At 41.0% G+C, this 20607-nt stretch overlaps 1 long non-coding RNA gene across 4 annotated transcripts in view; it reads right to left on the bottom strand.

Moving 5' to 3' along the window:
- Positions 1-883: 883 nt before the first annotated feature.
- LOC121563036 overlaps positions 884-20607 on the bottom strand; it is a 32142-nt gene continuing 12418 nt past the window's right edge. For 2 of the 4 annotated variants that reach the window (XR_005999738.2, XR_006657334.1), the window contains exons 2-5: positions 14445-14572; positions 4376-4483; positions 2730-3009; positions 884-2627 (exon numbers count right to left, since the gene is read on the bottom strand). This is a non-coding gene — a long non-coding RNA (uncharacterized LOC121563036). Of the gene's footprint in view, positions 2628-2729; positions 3010-4351; positions 4484-14444; positions 14573-20607 lie in introns of all 4 variants that reach the window. The other 2 variants (XR_006657333.1, XR_006657335.1) reach the window with 2 other exon arrangements.

Genomic DNA, 20607 nt, shown 5'->3' with positions numbered 1-20607 from the left:
TATTAAACGTGCAATTGATGTTATGATCATGTATTAGGTAAACTCACTCGGATTAGAGAACTTTCCCATAAGATCATCTTTCTCCCTCTGTAGCTGGTTTCTCTCTTTAGTCAGGTTGTTGTAGATGGTCTGTAGTTGGCCTATTTCTGCAGATGAGTTACAGTGGAAAGACAGGCCTATGATCCCAGCCAGTAGGAGAACACACAGCAGCCCCAGACACACTGCAACAGCTAGGAAGGGTCTCTTCCCTGTGCTTTCAGGCTCTATGAACAGATAAAATATGTGTGTATAGTATTTGTGTGTATTGTGTGTGTGTGTGTGTGTGTGTTACCTGAGTGCTGGTCTCCCGGTCCATTAGTTGAAGAAGTGTCTTCTACATCTTTTGACCTGGTGCTGGTTTCATGGTCTCTCAGGGTGTCTGCACTGACATAGATATCCACAATCCTCTCCACCATCTCACCTCTGTCAAACTTGACCTTCTTGGTCCTATCTGGCTTGGCATAGATGGCCTCAGACATCTGCAACCATGCCTGATGCTTTCTTGAACTATGTACTGTAATTGTACTTCACGTTAAGTCTTAGGTTCTAGTGATAGCGTCGCCTTTGCCTTGTGTCTGTCTCTGTGTCGTCTGTGTGTCTGTCTCTCTCTGTGTGAAGATGTAACCCCTAGGGAGGTATAAAAAAAGTAGATAGTTGTAGCTCCAGCTTCTCCTTTGCATTTTTTATCTAACTCCTGAGTAGTGAGTTTACACTTATCAGTCTACTGTAATGACCTCATGTTGTGACTGATGATGTGGGAAACATAACTACTGGTACATAGGAAGCTAATAAATCAAGATTTTATTAAAATATTCTAATAAAAAAATTTAAAATGTGCAAAATAATCCATTTCCATTGTAAAACTATTATGTTGTTGATTCTACTGTACTGATTTCATGTTTTGTCTGATGATGTGTGAAACATAACCACTGGTACACAGGAAGCTATATTATCAGGAAATAGGTAGGAATGTATTACAGTTTTTCTCGATTGCTAAGACACCTTTAATGAAACTGGGGTCCACTTGAGCTCCATCATAACTTAATGAGCACAACAATATACTTTTTTGCAAAACAGTAAGTCATTTCTCATTGCTTTCACTATGCAAATGCTAAGTACATTTTTGCTAAACAGTAAATACAACTCTCAACAAAAGACACAAAATCAGTTGAGTAAATCATGTCAAACAAAATTAAAACATTTGGTCACAGCTGATACAAATGACTCCCATGATTGTGAACCTCTTCTGCACGTGTGCAAATCTTCTTTGCACAATTGTTCAATCAGTCCTTATTCATGCATAAAAGAGGTCACCTCTGAGTTGCTGTTTGCAAGAATAGACCAAGTAAGAGGACGAGGGCAATGGCAAATGAGAGGTAGAGGGGCATGTATTGTATTTAATGTATTTACAGTTTTTCCCAATTGTTAACACACGTTTGCTGAAACTACATCTCGGGTACTCTAAACACAAAACAGTTAGCCAATTTCCCCAAACCCCACAGAAATCTTGCAAAATGAAACACAGCAATCAAAATCATGTACTCCCTGCTCAAAATGAAACTCTGCATACAAATGAGACACACACACACACACACATCATATGAATCTAACTTAGTGACAACTGGGATCACACTAATGTGACATATTCAAAACACTACTATCATAACCTATTTCAGTGTAAAGACTACGATTTTGTTGTTATACTTCATATTGTTTGTGTGTACTCAAACAAAAAAGGAACACAAATACACAAATGTAAGTTTTATATTTCAACATGACTCAATACATATCAAAGCACACATACAGTAAAAATGCAAACATACAGTAAATATATTAAATATAGTAATATAGGCCTATTTGTACTACTGTACTGTATGTTAGATCAATTGTATAGATAAAGAAACTGTCAAAATACAGTAAAATCATAAGTCAAGAAATAAAATACTCCATTGCAAAAACAAAATCAGTCATGTCTGTTGTTTTGGTCCGGCCACAGATTTTCATCAACATCACAGGCGATATTCTCCTTGGTCAGACAGCGGGGGAAATATCTTCTGGCATAACGCATTCACCCCTGACAGGACTCACCACAGGCATCCTCCATTGCCTGGAGAAGGGCCATACGTTCATGGGGTTTTCGATCATACACCTTCCACCGCCATGCTGAAAATAACTCCTCAATGGGGTTGAGAAATGGGGACTATGGTGGGAGATAGAGAATTGTAAACCTGGGATGGTCATGGAACCAGTTACGGACCTGAGCAGCCCAATGGAAAGTCACGTTGTCCCAAATTAGAACATACATTTGCTCTGGCTCAGGATCCCCTGGCCCTCTCAGCTCTGGCTGAAAATGATTGTCATTAAGGAGATGGGCAGTGTTGTATGGTCCAAGTGTAGCATGGCGGTGGAGGACACAATTGTGGCTTATAGCTGTGCATATGGTGACATTTCCCCAGCGCCGGCCAGCTACCTCAATGATGGCACGGTGTTCCTTCCACTCCTCGTCTTCGCTAAATTGAATCCAGCCTCATCTACTGTATGAATATGAGTTCCTGGGGGATGGGACTTGCATCCAACTCCATGATTCTCTGAAACGACAGTAAATACTGTAATTGCTGTATAGTAAAGTTCACTGGCAACATCAATGAGTCTCTAATGTTTCAAGAGTGTAATACTAGTACATTACTTACTTGCACATATTCGTACCGTTTATCCTTCACTCTTTGGGAATTCCTTTCAAATGGGACTCTGTAGATTTGCTTCATCCGGAGATGGTGTTTCTTAAGGATGCGGGCTATGGTTGATAAACTCATTCTGATGTTATGGAAGATGGCTGGGTTTTCAATGATCTGTTATTGGATTTCTCGCAGTCTTATGGCATTATTTTCAACTACCATTTGCACAATGTCAGCCTCCTGTTTCTTCTGTAAATAGACACATTCTACCATGCGTGGTGGTTGTCTTTCAGTTCTACAAAAACAAAATAGCATACAGTACAGTAAACACTACTGTAAAACAGTATACAAGATAAACATGTTACAAAGTAGTATAGCTCCAAATTTCATACATACAGTAATACATGAAACATTTACTTTGTTTCCCCTTAGAGTATGTATTGGAATCTACAGTTTTACTGTGCTTTATGCTGTACTGTCAAGTAGTAAAAGTAGTAGATAGTTCCAATGTCTGCAGTACATATTTATTCTCATTTTGGAACGTCTGGTTAATGGATGCTACGATGAAGCGGCACAGATTGGGCTGCACTCTCTGCCCAGCCTCTCTTACGATCAAACCATGGTTGACCACATGGTCCACCACAGTCGCCCGTATTTCATCAGAGATTACTCTGGTTGTTCTTGGTCTTCCTCCATCTCCACCTCCACCTCTCTCTGCCTGGTTGGCCCTGTCCGGGGGTTTAGTCGGACAGGGCCACAGTGTCCCCCGACCCCCCCCCCGTCTCAGCCTCCAGTATCTATGCTGCAATAGTCTATGTGGCAGGGGGTTAGGGTCAGTCTGTCCTATCTGGTGAAATTCTCCTGTCTTATCTGGTGTCCTGTGTGAACTTACATATGCTCCCTTTAATTCTTCCATCTCTCTCTCTCTCTGTCTCCCCTCCCGGAGGACCTGAGCCCTTAGACCATGCCTCAGGACTACATGGCCTGATGACTCCTGGCTGTCCCCATCCCCAGTCCACCTGGTCGTGCTGCTGCTCCAGTTTCAATTGTTCTGCCTGCAGCTATGGAACCCTTACCTGTTCACCGGATGTGCTACCTTGTCCCGGACCTGCTGTTTTTGACCCTCTCTCTCCCTCTCCCTCTCTCTACTGCACCTACTGTCTCGACCTCTGAATACTCGGCTATGAAAAGCCAACTGACATTTACTCCTGAGGTGCTGACCTGTTGCACCCTCTACAACCACTGTGATTATTATTTGACCCTGCTGGTCATCTATCACCTTTTGAACATCTTGAAGAACGAAGGCCATGTACTCTTATAATCTCCACCCGGCACAGCCAGAAGAGGACTGGCCACCCCTCAGAACCTGTTTCCTCTCTAGGTTTCTTCCTAGGTTCCTGCCTTTCTAGGGAGTTTTTCCTAGCCACTGTGCTTGTACATCTGCATTGCTTGCTGTTTGGGGTTTTAGGCTGGGTTTCTGTATAAGCACTTTGTGACATCTGCTGATGTAAAAAGGGCTTTATAAATACATTTGATTTGAGAGAGAGAAAGACAGAAAGACAGAACAAATTGAGGATGTTGTGTGCACTGTGGTCTGCTGTATGTGTTGTCATGGTGTTGGTAAACCATTTTCTCACAAATCCAGTGACGATTGTCCTCACATGACACGTCATTCCCAGCCTCAGAGGATGCAATGTTTCTGTGTTCATCTCAGCACTGTCCTCATTCTCAGAAGGCCAGCATTATCAGGGTTAGGCCAATACCTGTACCTAGAGGTTTAAAAACAGACATGGTTAAAACATCATAATCCTCAATAATATCCAGACATTTTTCATCTTAAAATCGACTTTGTTGGCTTCTGCCATCAATGAGAATAACCTGTATAGATAAGTAGTCAAAGTAAGTAGTTATCCTTCCTTTCTCTGTGGTCAGGGGTGTGCCATCTACCCATTTCCAAGTCCCAAGTGTTCCAAGTGTAGAGCAGGGCAATGCCACAACTAGGCTCCCCTAGCCTCTGGAGACAGGACATTCTTAAAATGCAGAGTGGTTGCTTTACTTCTGGATGGATGCATGCGGTATCTAGGCTACGTTCCAATGTTCACACTAGCATACCACTTAGAATGCATGCCTAAAACCCTGTTCACCTTCTTTTGACCTTCTTTTTAGTCTATTTGAAAGGGTTAGGGGGTTAAAAAAAAGATGTCAAATTTGAACCTTTTAATATGCATTCCTTCATTCTATGAAGTGCAGTATGCCGGTGTGGATATCTTAACACGGCCGTGCTCTCATCTCTTATCTTATGAGGGAAATGCTCCCTACCTCTTGTGCCTTGAAACTCCCCTCTATCCCTCCCTCTTTCATTTCATCAGAAGTCACCTGAACACTCAATCTTCAGACGCAGCAGACAATCTGCTTCAATAAACGCGGCGGCCTGACAGACGATGTAACTCATTCCTCTTCTGAGCTGGGGGTTGACGGAGCAGCGGAGAGGAGGAGGGCCAAAGACAGACAGACAGACAACACTGTTTCCCATTCATATGCTGTGTCTCAAATGACACCCTATTCCCTATATAGTGCACTACTTTTGACCAGGGCCAATAGTGCACTTTATTGGGAATAGGGTGCCATTTGGGACGCAGACATACACTGAGCTTGTACATTGTATTGCTCTCCCGTCCCTGGGTGATGCACGCCGCCTGCTAGCCAAGCTTATCTACGGGAACACACACGGTCCTGACAACCTGCGTGGCAAACAAACAAACTTCCAGTAAAGGCGGAGGGGGAAAAACATGATTGGGAAAGATGTAGTGGCCTCCCAGAGCGAGCGACGATGGACAATGCATTTGGAAATGCACCTCGGTGCATTTTCTGAGAGAACAAAAGCACTTTCCAGAGGTAACACACTTACCACAGATTTGTTCTCTTTTCTTATATGCTTGGCCTTATTAGGGAATCCATTTGCCATGGCTATTTTATCATGAGCGGGGGCATGTGGTAACAGCTTGCTAATGGGGGGTCATGGCAGACTGCACCACTGTATGTGGATGCATCCCAAATGGCACTCTATTCCCTATAGAGTGCACTACTCTTGACCAAAATTAGCACTATGTAGGGAATAGGGTGGCATTTGTGACGTAAGCTGGGACTGCCACACGGCCATATTTCAAGCTGACGCTGATCTAAATGATTAATTTCCTGCTTCATGTATTATATCATGAACTATCTTTAATTCATGATTCAGGTATTGTACTGTGCATAGCGAGACCCCGAGTTAAAATTTGAGGGAGTGGGACGGGGTTATATTTAACACCAGGGAGCTCTTCTATTATCAGGGCACATGGATGTATGATGGATGGACCCCCTACGTAAACGTCCCAAATGGCACCCTGTTCCCTATGTAGTGAATAGGGTGCCATTTTGGATGCAGTCTCGGCCTGCTCATGTAACAGACGTGGTTTGGAGAGCCATGCACATGTGATGAGTTAACTTGCCTGAGACTTGTGTTAGCCTTAGCTCAGCAGGTTAGCACATCATATCAGCATTTTACTTCTAACAAAAATATAATTATTTTCTCTTTTCTCATCTGACACCTCTCTAGGCGGCACCACAGACCTTTATGTACAGTGGGGAAAAAAAGTATTTAGTCAGCCACCAATTGTGCAAGTTCTCCCACTTAAAAAGATGAGAGAGGCCTGTAATTTTCATCATAGGTACACGTCAACTATGACAGACAAATTGAGATTTTTTTTCTCCAGAAAATCACATTGTAGGATTTTAAATGAATTTATTTGCAAATTATGGTGGAAAATAAGTATTTGGTCACCTACAAACAAGCAAGATTTCTGGCTCTCACAGACCTGTAACTTCTTCTTTAAGAGGCTCCTCTGTCCTCCACTCGTTACCTGTATTAATGGCACCTGTTTGAACTTGTTATCAGTATAAAAGACACCTGTCCACAACCTCAAACAGTCACACTCCAAACTCCACTATGGCCAAGACCAAAGAGCTGTCAAAGGACACCAGAAACAAAATTGTAGACCTGCACCAGGCTGGGAAGACTGAATCTGCAATAGGTAAGCAGCTTGGTTTGAAGAAATCAACTGTGGGAGCAATTATAAGGAAATGGAAGACATACAAGACCACTGATAATCTCCCTCGATCTGGGGCTCCACACAAGATCTCACCCCGTGGTGAGCAAAAATCCCAGAACCACACGGGGGGACCTAGTGAATGACCTGCAGAGAGCTGGGACCAAAGTAACAAAGCCTACCATCAGTAACACACTACGCCGCCAGGGACTCAAATCCTGCAGTGCCAGACGTGTCCCCCTGCTTAAGCCAGTACATGTCCAGGCCCGTCTGAAGTTTGCTAGAGTGCATTTGGATGATCCAGAAGAGGATTGGGAGAATGTCATATGGTCAGATGAAACCAAAATATAACTTTTTGGTAAAAACTCAACTCGTCGTGTTTGGAGGACAAAGAATACTGAGTTGCATCCAAAGAACACCATACCTACTGTGAAGCATGGGGGTGGAAACATCATGCTTTGGGGCTGTTTTTCTGCAAAGGGACCAGGACGACTGATCCGTGTAAAGGAAAGAATGAATGGGGCCATGTATCGTGAGATTTTGAGTGAAAACCTCCTTCCATCAGCAAGGGCATTGAAGATGAAACGTGGCTGGGTCTTTCAGCATGACAATGATCCCAAACACACCGCCCGGGCAACGAAGGAGTGGCTTCGTAAGAAGCATTTCAAGGTCCTGGAGTGGCCTAGCCAGTCTCCAGATCTCAACCCCATAGAAAATCTTTGGAGGGAGTTGAAAGTCCGTGTTGCCCAGCGACAGCCCCAAAACATCACTGCTCTAGAGGAGATCAGCATGGAGGAATGGGCCAAAATACCAGCAACAGTGTGTGAAAACCTTGTGATGACTTACAGAAAACGTTTGACCTGTGTCATTGCCAACAAAGGGTATATAACAAAGTATTGAGAAACTTTTGTTATTGACCAAATACTTATTTTCCACCATAATTTGCAAATAAATTCATTAAAAATCCTACAATGTGATTTTCAGGATTTTTTTTCTCATTTTGTCTGTCATAGTTGACGTGTACCTATGATGAAAATTACAGGCCTCTCTCATCTTTTTAAGTGGGAGAACTTGCACAATTGGTGGCTGACTAAATACTTTTTTTCCCCACTGTAGCTAATTGCATCACACAGAAGAAAGGAAGAGTCTTCCTACAAAACCTCATTGAGAGGGCGAATCATTTCCAATCACATCCCAGACTGTTTGAGGACCAATCGGTAGGGGGAGGAACAATATGGGTGTTCGGGGTTGTGAACGAGATGAGATGGCGATTACTACATTACTAGCACCATTACTACAGCTCCATTGGATGAGATGACAGGCTAGGAGAAGTCTGCAATAACGAGGACATGGTAAAGTGCTGATGTCACGATAACAGACTGATAATAGCAGGGGTGGATACAGTATGTGTGTTCCACTGGCTGGCAAGGCAAGGGCAATGGCTGCTGAGTTTTTTACAGGCAAATTATTAAAATAACAAAACATTCAGGTTGACATTAGTTTAGCAATTAATATGTTGTCACTGAATGCAGTTTGAACCCAGAGCTAATGGCATTCTGTACATTCCGTAGCCTATATTCCTCTGTGCCTACCTATGGTCATATCCGACGCAGCCAGACATGCGATCTGTTCTTTTGGATTCATTTGTGGATTAACAGATTAAATCCATAATTGCTAGGTCATGTTAGACCTAAAAGATAATTTAACCATTGTTTGTTTGGTAACATTGCTGCTGTGCACTTATTCTTGTTACTATATACAGCAAAAACCCAAACCCTTTACCTGACCCTGAGTGCTCTGCTGCAGTGTGTAATTCCAGTATGTTAATACACAATACTTTAAAACATAGTCACGCTGTAAGGGAAAGTGTTACTTTTGAGATTTTGAGAAACACTTGCCAAGCTTAATGCAGGCTAGAGCAATTGACCTGGCTTGACATTGACCTAGGTCACCCACATAGATGGGTTTACTAAGACCTCTATGCATGACAGGAATTACATCAGAGTGTTACAGCATTACTAGGAGTATTAAAACCAGCATCTTATAACAGCCATCCATCTAGAGACATACAATACATTAAATGTATAGTAGATACATCCAGTGGTGGAAAAAGTACCCAATTGTCATACTTCAGTAAAAGTCAAGATACCTTAATAGAAAATGACAAGTAAAAGTGAAAGTCACCCAATAAAATACTACTTGAATAAAAGTCTAAAAGTATTTGGTTTTAAATATACTTAAGTATCAAAATTAATGGCATAGTTAAAATATACTTAAGTATCAAAAGTAAAAGTATAAACCATTTCAAATACCTTATATTAAGCAAACCAGACTGCACAATTTTCTTGTTTTTTATTTATTTACGGATAGCCAGGGGCAGACTCCAACACTCAGACATAATTTACAAACAAAGCATGTGTGTTTAGTGAGTCAGCCAGATCAGAGGCAGTAGGATGACCTGGGATGTTCTCTTGGTAAGTGCGTGAATTGGACCATTTTCCTGTCCAGCTAAGCATTGAAAATATAATGAGTACTTTTGGGTGTCAGGGAAAATGTATGGAGTAAAAAGTACATCATTTTCTTAAGGGATGTAGTGAAGTAAAAGTAAAAGTTGTCAAAAATATAAATAGTAAAGTAAAGTACAGATACATAGAAAAACGACTTAAGTATTTTTACTTAAGTACTTTACACCACTGGATACATCCAGTCCAAAAAGATAGCAAATAAACAGATCAAATCGATTTTATTCACCGTCTCCCCACAGTCTCAACCTGTGAAGTCCCAGCCAGCAACCCATGGGCTACACTCTCGTTAGCAGAAAGATTGGTAATGTCACCAAAGGTTAATTACTTGGGTTCAGGTGCAGCCGTGATTTAGAAGCCGCAAAAAGCTCCTAACTATTCAGCAGAGAAGCAGACAGACTGTAACTGCTCTGATGTCTGAATCTGTCCTTTCATTCATCGAGTCTGTTTCAGAGAAAGAGCACAACGTAGAGAGTGCTTGCTCCTACTAACTGCAATGTAGTTCTTCATTTATGCACTTTAGTTAAAAACAGGGTGGTGATTATTTAAGCAATAAGGTCCGAGGGGGTGTGGTATATGGCCAATATACCACGGTTAAGGGCTGTTCTTACGCACGACGCAATGCGGAGTGCCTGGATACAGCCCTTAGCCATGGTATATTGGCCATATACCGCAAACCCCTGCCTTATTGCTGTTATAAATTGGTTACCAATGTAATTAGAACAATAAAAATACATGTTTTGTCATACCCGTGGTATACGGTCTGATATAACACAGCTATCAGCCAATCAGTAATCAGGGTTCGAACCACCCAGTTTATAAATAATAATATATACTGTATGTATATGTAATAATATACAATATATATGCCATTTTTAGTTTAAGTATTCAGCCCCTTATTTAAGTGTTTTGCTTAAATGACTAATTGTCTGATTAATCTTTGTGACTGAGGTGATTAAACTTAAAGTCATTAGTAGCATGCAGTCGTCTGGGATAGCCTCGTTAATCGAATTAGCGACCTCCTACTGTCTTTGTGAATTTGCCGCCACGTGGGTCAGGAGATTGGCTACACTTGTGATGGTTAGGGTTAGTCGGTGACTCGTTAAACGCAGTAAGTAGAGCTTGATGACTTTGCTGTCTTAGGCGACGGCCATCTCTTCTGTTTCATGATCAGGGGAATGGATTAAAACAGTATCTGAAAATGTTGTGGTCGTTAGTGGGCATATGTATGGCGAGGAATGACAATGTTTTTGTATGTTTTCTTATTGAAGTGTCATTGACTCTCCTCCTTTTATTTTGGGATCTGAGATTTCCCAGTTAAGGATGTTGCCTCCTATTACCTGTGAGTGGTGACTGATGCTTTGCTGCTCTGACACTGTTAATGGCTAATTTTACAGTTGATCACATTGCACCTGGCTCTGTCTGAGGGAGAGAACTATGAATTACAACAAAATAGCAGAGAGGGGCCTACCCTGTTTCACATAATGCGGCTGTAAGTGAACGTGGCATTGATTGGGAAAGTCTCGTATCTGAGCTGAAGCATCGGACAAAGCGATCTATCCATCTGTAAACAGAAACCAAGGTGAAAGGTGTAGAAGCAATGAAAAAGCGTAAAGTGTAGCCTACACAAGCAACAGCGAAAATTAGCCATCAGTACTAAGCCATCAGTACACAAATTAAATGTTTTTTTTATAATGAAGTCATGCACCAGATTGGACTTTAATAGACCAGTTGATAATGACACACTTTTGTATTTGAAATCACTCAAGTAAACAACAACAAAAGTTTGGGCTGCCTTAATTCTGTTGTTGGCATTTTATTTCTAACACCAACATCCATCTTATCCGGGACGGTTGATTGTGCCTCTGCCTCCCTCTCTAGTCTCTTCCTCCTCAATTAACTTTGTTTATCCTCCAGCGAAGCATTTTACAGCTGGATATTGTTCCTCTGTGGAGCCGCGTACACCACAGCAAGAGGAGCCAGAATTGAATTAGCCCTGCTAATTCCAACCCTGCTTCGCTCCCCCTTTTCACTGGATGAAATAGACCAGAGCTAATGAGAAACTTGAATCTTCCCCTAGCATTACCTCAGTTCCCATATGCCTATCCGTCAGTGCCAAAAAATTGCTAGGCCTACACCTCCAAACCCATTCCTCCAAACCCAATCACCCGTCCAGTGGGCTTACCTCTACAACTGAACGGAGAGAGGAGGCTAGGGTCGTATCCACTAGACACAAAATCGGGCCAAAACGGTTGCCTGACAACTCATACTTCATTTAATTCTGCTGCTCTATCTATCGCTACATACATTCAATCTGAGACTGCCATCGTGCAGGGCATTGTACAAAACAAATCATCAGCAGTGTTTGGATTGTCTCTAACCAATCAGAGTATCAAAGACTGTTTCCGAAATGCCGCTTTACCCACATGTGTTCAGGCTCTGGCCCAACCAATCGGTTTCTGGGACCAATCAAAACGGTTTGAATGTGTTCACATTCGAGATGTCGTCGGGGAGGATATTAAATCCAGTCTCATTGTGGAGAAGATACATTAGTGGGCGTGGCTTTAAGCAGGAGCGATGTGGATGGGTAGCCAGGCAACCGAAACGGGGAGGTATTATATGAACTTGTTCAATAAGAAACTTTCATATTAGTTGTCTGTTGCTAAATGTTTTGTTATGTTGTGCCCTAATGAATAAGACCTATTAAAATTGTTTTGTAACAGAGTCCTGAGTCCTCCCCTCCTTTTTTAACATTGCTGGATACGACTGCCATTACCAGATGTGACTGGGTCCTTATGTAAGATAGAGGGGTACATTAACAGTTCAACAGCCCTGCAGAGCTATAATGCTGCTTCTCAGAACCGGAGTGGGGTCGACAGAGATGTCCCTAAACAGGGGGCGGCAGATAGCTTAGTGGTTAAGCGCGTTGTGCCAGTAACCGAAAGGTCGCTGGTTCTAATCCCTGAGCCGACTAGGTGAAAAGTCTGTCGATGTGCCCTTGAGCAAGGCACTTAACCCTAATTGCTCCTGTAAGCCGCTCTGGATAAGAGCATCTGCTAAATGACCAAAAAATATATAATACTAATAAATAAATAAAAATCCTCTTCAAGGGAGATTGGGGAGTAAGAAGAAGTTGACCCTAGACGCTGATCCTGGGTCAGTTTAGCATTTTCCCCACAAATGGTAAAGGTTAGGATTGGGAGGGGGGAAGCTGATCCTAGATCTGTACCTAGAGGATGGAGCAGAAATTGGCTTCTTGGGTTCAAGGTTCAAGCCAAGGGTCAGCTGCTCATCCACTCCGGTTTTGTAATTTACTGCTGTTGTTTACTGTTATTTCTCTGAGCGGCCTAGATGTGTGAATCAAGATGTTGTGACACTGTTATTTCCCCTGCTTCGCTCGTAAAACTAGTGTTAGGTGAAAAGGATGACCTCATTAGACGTAAATCAGGAATGCAACAGAAATGAATCCCAGGGCTGCATTCCAAATGGAACCCTATTCCCTACTTAGTGAACTACTTTTGACCATGGGCCTATGGGCACTGGTCAACAGTACTGTGCTATAAAGGGAATAGCGTGCCATTTGGGATGCAACCCAGGGAATATCTGAAACAACAAAGGAGGTCCCTGAACTCAGTAAACTGCCTAGCCCTCACTGATGATGACACACATACAGACACACACACACACACACACGCTCTGCAGTGATGATGACAGTGCCTGCTTAAGCCTCAGGGTGGGGGGATCAGGGCTCCAGCTAGACACTGGGGTGGGTGTTGGAACATGTGGCCCCAGCAGATGGGAGTTTTATGAGAGTCTCGCCTGCTGTGGACAAGCCTGGTGACACACACACAAAGAAATGTATTCCCATTCAAAATCCTATTTTCCCTAAACCCTAACCCTAACCCTTAACTTAATCCTAACCCCAAACCCTTATCCCTAAAACTAAACCTAACTCCTAATCCTAACCCCTAACCCTAATTCTAACCATAACCCTAATTGTAAACCTAACCCTAAACCTAACCCCTAAGCCTAAAATAGTATTTTTCTTTTTGGGGACCAGTGAGTCATTCTTGTCTAATAAGGATGGTGGTAGAGCTACATGAGTTTGGTTGATTTAAATGTGGTCTTGTTTTTCTTAGCACTATTTTACAAATTATTTAATTTAAACGTTGTATACAAAATAAATATGTTAGTAGCTCATCATCAAGTATCGCATCTTGCTTGGATCGGTGTGCAGCTAAAATGATGCGCAAATACAGCAAATCCACAGTTAGAAACAGCTCTATTCCCAGTGCAGAGCAGCTTTGCTCCAGATGAAGCAGGGGCAGCAGATGGCTAAGGCTGGGAGAGGGGCTCTGGGACTGGGCGGGGAGAGAGGAGCTAGGTGGAGTGTGGCGACTGGAGCCCTAGTTACCCCACTCTGGGTGTCTCATAATCCCACCAAGCACCGGCTTCTCCCCCCTGACAAATGAGAAATGGCCCCCACCACCAACAGCTTGTCCCAGCCCCGGTCACTGCCTGCCATGCACCAAGAGCCATCATGCAGCTGAGCTGGGAGACAATGGGTTGCTATTAACTGTTCCTCCTCTCTCCCTCGCCTCCTGATTTCTAAAGAGAGGGATGGAGAGGCGGGGAATATGACACACAGAGAGGGATAGGTACTGTGAAGACTGTAAATTTCCCATCCGAAAATCTGAACAAGATAATAGGTAATGCTTGTGCTTTCACAGGACAGTTGCCTATAAACTAGACTTGAGCATGACAACATTAATGACCAAACCCAATTATCATAATTCTATTCATACAGAGAAAAAAAGTGTTTACTCAGCAACACGCTACTAAAATTATGCACAGCCGCAGGTTAATTTGAAATTAATCAATTTGAGAGAAAAAATTATAAACCAAAATGAACATGTGTCTTCATTGTTTTCCCTTGCCTCCCTAAGGTTGTGGAAGTTCAACATTAGTTCATTTGTCTCTGCTACTTCGCCATGTCTTGGCCCTATATCCTTTTTAGTAATTCACCAATGACTTACAACTGACCTAATGTTAGCTTGAACTCGCAGTGTAATCAAATTTCAATGCGAAGCATAACTTCTCTGAGGCTTTTTTGTAATTACCTGCTTATTCCAGGGCCCTGTAATTGTCTTCAAATTCAACAGACGGCACTTGAACATTAACTTGGCGCTTTTCCACCCCTCCGAGCCCATCTAGGAGCTGACACATGCGTGATGAACGAGTGAAGATTCTGAGAGAGAGAGAGAGAGAGAGAGAGAGAGAGAGAGAGAGAGAGAAAACAGAGAGAGAGAGTGAGAGTAAGTACAACTGTGGCCAAATCTCTTACTGCAGTGTGCGAACGAAGCCTCAGCAAATACATCAGAAGACCATTGACGTACCAAGTGATTGCAATAAGCAGCCGAACAGAGCTTTTTATATACCTTTTTATGAATATCATAATAAACCGATAATATTTATTGATTCGCCAGGATGTGTAAGACTACAGTTGCTCTCCTCCATCTCCTCTAACTGAAGCTAATTGTAGAGATTTTTTTTCTATTGATAATGTCAAATTAACAGCCACACAGAAAGACTCATGTGAAGGTGAAATTACAGAGGAGGAACTTCTGGATGCAATTAAAGACTTTAAGTCCGGGAAAACTCCAGGGTTGGATGGCATACCAATCGAGGTATACCAAACCTTTTTTGATATACTAAGAGGACCGTTATTAGCATGTTTTAACCACTCCTATGTAAATGGTAGATTATCTGACACTCAAGAAGAAGGTCTGATCTCATTATTACTGAAACAGGATACAAGTGGAAAATATAAAGATCCAGTCCATTTACAAAATTGGAGGCCCCTTACACTTCAGTGTTGTGATGCAAAAATCCTAGCAAAATGTATAGCGCATAGAATTAAAAAGGTATTGTTGGATATTATTCATTCTAATCAGACAGGTTTTTTACATGGAAGATACATTGGAGATAATATAAGGCAAGTATTGGAAACAATAGAACACTATGGAAAATATGGGAAACCAGGCCTGCTATTCATAGCAGACTTCGAAAAGGCATTTGATAAAGTTCGACTGGAATTTATATATAAATGCCTGGAGCATTTCAATTTTGGAGAATCTCTTATAAAATGGGTCAAAATCATGTATAGTAACCCTAGGTGTAAAATAGTAAATAATGGCTATTTCTCAGAAAGTTTCAAACTGTCAAGAGGAGTGAAACAAGGTTGTCCACTATCGGCATATCTATTTATTGTGGCCATCGAGATGTTAGCTATTAAAATCAGATCCAATAATAATATCAGAGGATTAGAAATACAGGGCTTAAAAACAAAGGTGTCATTGTACGCAGATGATTCATGTTTTCTTCTAGATCCACAACTAGAATCCCTCCACAGCCTCATAGAGGATCTAGATACATTTTCTAACCTCTCTGGATTAAAACCAAATTATGACAAATGTACTATATTACGTATTGGATCACTAAAAAATACAATTTTTACATTACCATGTAGTTTACCAATAAAATGGTCTGATGGTGATGTGGATATACTCGGAATACATATCCCAAAGGAAATAAATGATCTCACTTCAATAAATTTTAATAGAAAGTTAGCAAAAATAGATAAGATCTTACTACCATGGAAAGGAAAATACCTGTCAATTTGTGGAAAAATCACCCTGATTAACTCTTTAGTATTATCCCAGTTTACCTATTTGCTTATGGTCTTGCCTACGCCTAGCAAACAGTTTTTTAAATTATATGAGAAAAAAATATTCAATTTTATTTGGAACGGCAAGCCAGACAAAATTAAAAGAGCATATTTATATAATGAATATGAATTCGGAGGACAGAAATTATTAAATATTAAAGCATTAGACCTATCACTAAAATCTTCAGTCATCCAAAAGTTATACTTAAATCCGAACTGGTTCTCAAGCAAATTAGTAAGATTGTCTCACCCACTGTTCAAGAAAGGCCTTTTTCCCTTTATTCAGATTAGAACCTCTCACTTTCAGTTATTTGAAAAGGAAATAATCTCCCAAATGTCACTATTTCTAAAACAAGCCATAGAAAGTTGGTTGCAATTTCAATTTAATCCTCCAGAAACGACAGAACAAATAATGCAACAAATATTGTGGTTAAATTCAAATATACTAATTGACAAAAAACCTTTATTTTTTGACAGAATGTTTAAAAAAGGTATAATCTTCGTAAATGATATCATCGGTAGGACTGGTGGAGTTATGTCGCACATGCAGCTAACAAAAACATATGGAAATGTCTGCTCTACCCAAAATTACAAGCAAATAATTGCAGCCTTACCGCAAAAGTGGAAGAGGAAAGTTGAAGGGGGAGAAAGTAAGGAACTTGTCTGTCGGCCTTGCATTAAAGAACATAATTGGTTAAGGAAAACTGTGATAAATAAAAAAGTATATCAGTTTCACTTAAGGACCAAAGGATTGACAGCCATCCCATATAGATTGCAAAATAGTTGGGAAGAGATCTTTGACGTACCGATCCCATGGCATAGTGTTTATGAACTGACACGCAAAACGACACCGGATTCAAAAATTAGAATCTTTCAATTAAAATTATTATATAAAATTCTTGCTACCAATAGAATGTTATTTATATGGGGGATACAATCTTCCCAGCTCTGCAGATTTTGCTGTGAAGAGATAGAATCATTAGATCATTTGTTTTGGTTCTGTCCATTTGTAGCTTGTTTTTGGACACAGGTCCAGGAATGGCTAAAGGATTGCAATATTTACCTGGAACTAACCTTGCAGATAGCATTACTGGGTGATCTGAAAAGTCATAGTCAATCAATCAATAATATAATAATACTTTTAGCAAATTTTTTTATTTTTAATTCACAATCTGTAGAAGCAATGAGAATAGAAAGGTTCAGAACTTTTGTAAAACATCACAGTACGGTTGAAATATATATGGCAAATAGAAATCCTATATACAGTGGGGAAAAAAAGTATTTAGTCAGCCACCAATTGTGCAAGTTCTCCCACTTAAAAAGATGAGAGAGGCCTGTAATTTTCATCATAGGTACACGTCAACTATGACAGACAAAATGAGAAAAACTTTTCCAGAAAATCACATTGTAGGATTTTTTATGAATTTATTGGCATATGATGGTGGAATAACAAAAGTTTCTCAATACTTTGTTATATACCCTTTGTTGGCAATGACACAGGTCAAACGTTTTCTGTAAGTCTTCACAAGGTTTTCACACACTGTTGCTGGTATTTTGGCCCATTCCTCCATGCAGATCTCCTCTAGAGCAGTGATGTTTTGGGGCTGTCGTTGGGCAACACAGACTTTCAACTCCCTCCAAAGATTTTCTATGGGGTTGAGATCTGGAGACTGGCTAGGCCACTCCAGGACCTTGAAATGCTTCTTACGAAGCCACTCCTTCGTTGCCCGGGCGGTGTGTTTGGGATCATTGTCATGCTGAAAGACCCAGCCACGTTTCATCTTCAATGCCCTTGCTGATGGAAGGAGGTTTTCACTCAAAATCTCACGATACATGGCCCCATTCATTCTTTCCTTTACACGGATCAGTCGTCCTGGTCCCTTTGCAGAAAAACAGCCCCAAAGCATTATGTTTCCACCCCCATGCTTCACAGTAGGTATGGTGTTCTTTGGATGCAACTCAGCATTCTTTGTCCTCCAAACACGACGAGTTGAGTTATGACCAAAAAGTTCTATTTTGGTTTCATCTGACCATATGACATTCTCCCAATCCTCTTCTGGATCATCCAAATGCACTCTAGCAAACTTCAGACGGGCCTGGACATGTACTGGCTTAAGCAGGGGGACACGTCTGGCACTGCAGGATTTGAGTCCTTGGCGGCGTAGTGTGTTACTGATGGTAGGCTTTGTTACTTTGGTCCCAGCTCTCTGCAGGTCATTCACTAGGTCCCCCCGTGTGGTTCTGGGATTTTTGCTCACCGTTCTTGTGATCATTTTGACCCCACGGGGTGAGATCTTGCGTGGAGCCCCAGATCGAGGAAGATTATCAGATGTCTTGTATGTCTTTCATTTCCTAATAATTGCTCCCACAGCTGATTTCTTCAAACCAAGCTGCTTACCTATTGCAGATTCAGTCTTCCCAGCCTGGTGCAGGTCTACAATTTTGTTTCTGGTGTCCTTTGACAGCTCTTTGGTCTTGGCCATAGTGGAGTTTGGAGTGTGACTGTTTGAGGTTGTGGACAGGTGTCTTTTATACTGATAACAAGTTCAAACAGGTGCCATTAATACAGGTAACGAGTGGAGGACAGAGGGGCCTCTTAAAGAAGAAGTTACAGGTCTGTGAGAGCCAGAAATCATGCTTGTTTGTAGGTGACCAAATACTTATTTTCCACCATAATTTGCAAATAAATTCATAGAAAATCCTACAATGTGATTTTCTGGATTTTTTTTCCTCAATTTGTCTGTCAGAGTTGACGTGTACCTATGATGAAAATTACAGGCCTCTCTCATCTTTTTAAGTGGGAGAACTTGCACAATTGGTGGCTGACTAAATACTTTTTTTCCCCACTGTAGATGGTGTTAAGAGATAGATGGGAGGTATTGAATAGAGTTGAAGGATGGGACTAATAACAAATAACAACAAATAATAACAAAGATAGCTAATAATGTAAGCATACTGTGTCCATAATAAGTATATAGGTTGTATGTTGGGAGCTTTTGGGAAAGAGCACAGTTAGAAAGATATGGCATTTAGAAGCAAACCGGATGGACATCATGAAAATGATCGGAGAGGTTGAGAGTAGAAGAAGTTCAGGAGCAAAAAAATAAATAAATATATATATATATATATATAGATATAGAATTATTGTAAAATTAACTCTGTCCATAAGGTGTAGATAGTAAGTATAGACCGGAAGTAGAGTCCTGGGCGTTGTTGTTCACTAATTTACTCCAAGTAGGGAAAGGATGGTGGGGTTAAAAAGTAATAAAGGGGAATATATATATAAAAAATAAAAATAAACATGGGGGATTGGAAGTGATGCAGACAATTACATTGATAGAAGATACAATCTATCTGCAATATTAAGCTGATCCATCCCCCCTAAAAAAAATAAAAAAAAATAATAATAATTATATTATAAAAAAAATAAAAAAATAAAATAATAAAAATAAATAAATAAAAAAAGACTACAGTTGCTCTTGTATGATTTGATCAGGGCAATGCTCTCTCATTATTGATAATAACAAGGAAATGGGTGTCAGTGGCTGATGTGGATGTGGTGTGGAGTCAGGCGCAGGACACAGAAGCTTAGTCCAACAGACTTTACTGGACAGAAACACGACAATACAAAAACGGGCCTCAACAAAACGGAGGCGAGCGATTACGCATACTGTGCGTAAATAAACAAAATAGGAAAGAGCAAAATACACAGCACCAACGGACAGGCGGACAATAACACACAATCTCACATACACAAAGCAGGAAACTTATAGATCACATAATTAGACACAAACGGACACAGGTGCAACAGACAGACCAAACCAAACAAACATCGAAACATCCAACGGTGGTAGCTAGTACTCCGGGGACGACGAACGCCGAAGCCTGCCCGAGCAAGGAGGAGGAGCAGTCTCGGCCGAATTCGTGACAATGGGTTCCCCATGGTGGACCAATCATGTTGTTAAAAACACACACACACACTCACCCACACACACACTATTCCATCTGAATTATGAATATTTAGAACAGCGCATCACACATTCCGGAGTCTCAGGCTCATTATGGGAACTGCCAACTGCCGGGCGGATCACCAGGGGAAATGGATGATTCAACAAAAAGTGTCGGCAGAGGGGAGATTCTGCACCACTTTTTCTATTGTATGACAGGCAATTAAATAGGTGAGAAAAAAATCACATTTTCACACGTTGAGCTAAAAAAATAGCTGTTTTCACATGTTGAGCTTAAATTTCATACGTGAACCCATACTTTCACATGTATTCAATTTAGAGTTCACATGTTAACAGCACCTTTTCACACGTGAGGAGAATAACATGTTTTCACCTCACATGTGAATTGTAGTTTCACATGTTAAAAACATTCCCATGTGAAAATCGGATATGCAGTTTTACATGTGAAAAACATTCACATGTATAAATCATATAAAACATTTTTTTTTTAAATTAAACTATCGGACCCCATCAGAACCCAAAATATAGGCTTGTTTTACTACAATGTTTGTAAACAAAGTAAATGTAAACAACCACTACCTAAAAACA

This window comes from Coregonus clupeaformis, chromosome 24 (genome assembly GCF_020615455.1).
Source record: "Coregonus clupeaformis isolate EN_2021a chromosome 24, ASM2061545v1, whole genome shotgun sequence".
In the NCBI taxonomy this organism is placed as follows: domain Eukaryota; kingdom Metazoa; phylum Chordata; class Actinopteri; order Salmoniformes; family Salmonidae; genus Coregonus; species Coregonus clupeaformis.
This window is presented reverse-complemented; position numbering and strand designations above follow the sequence as displayed.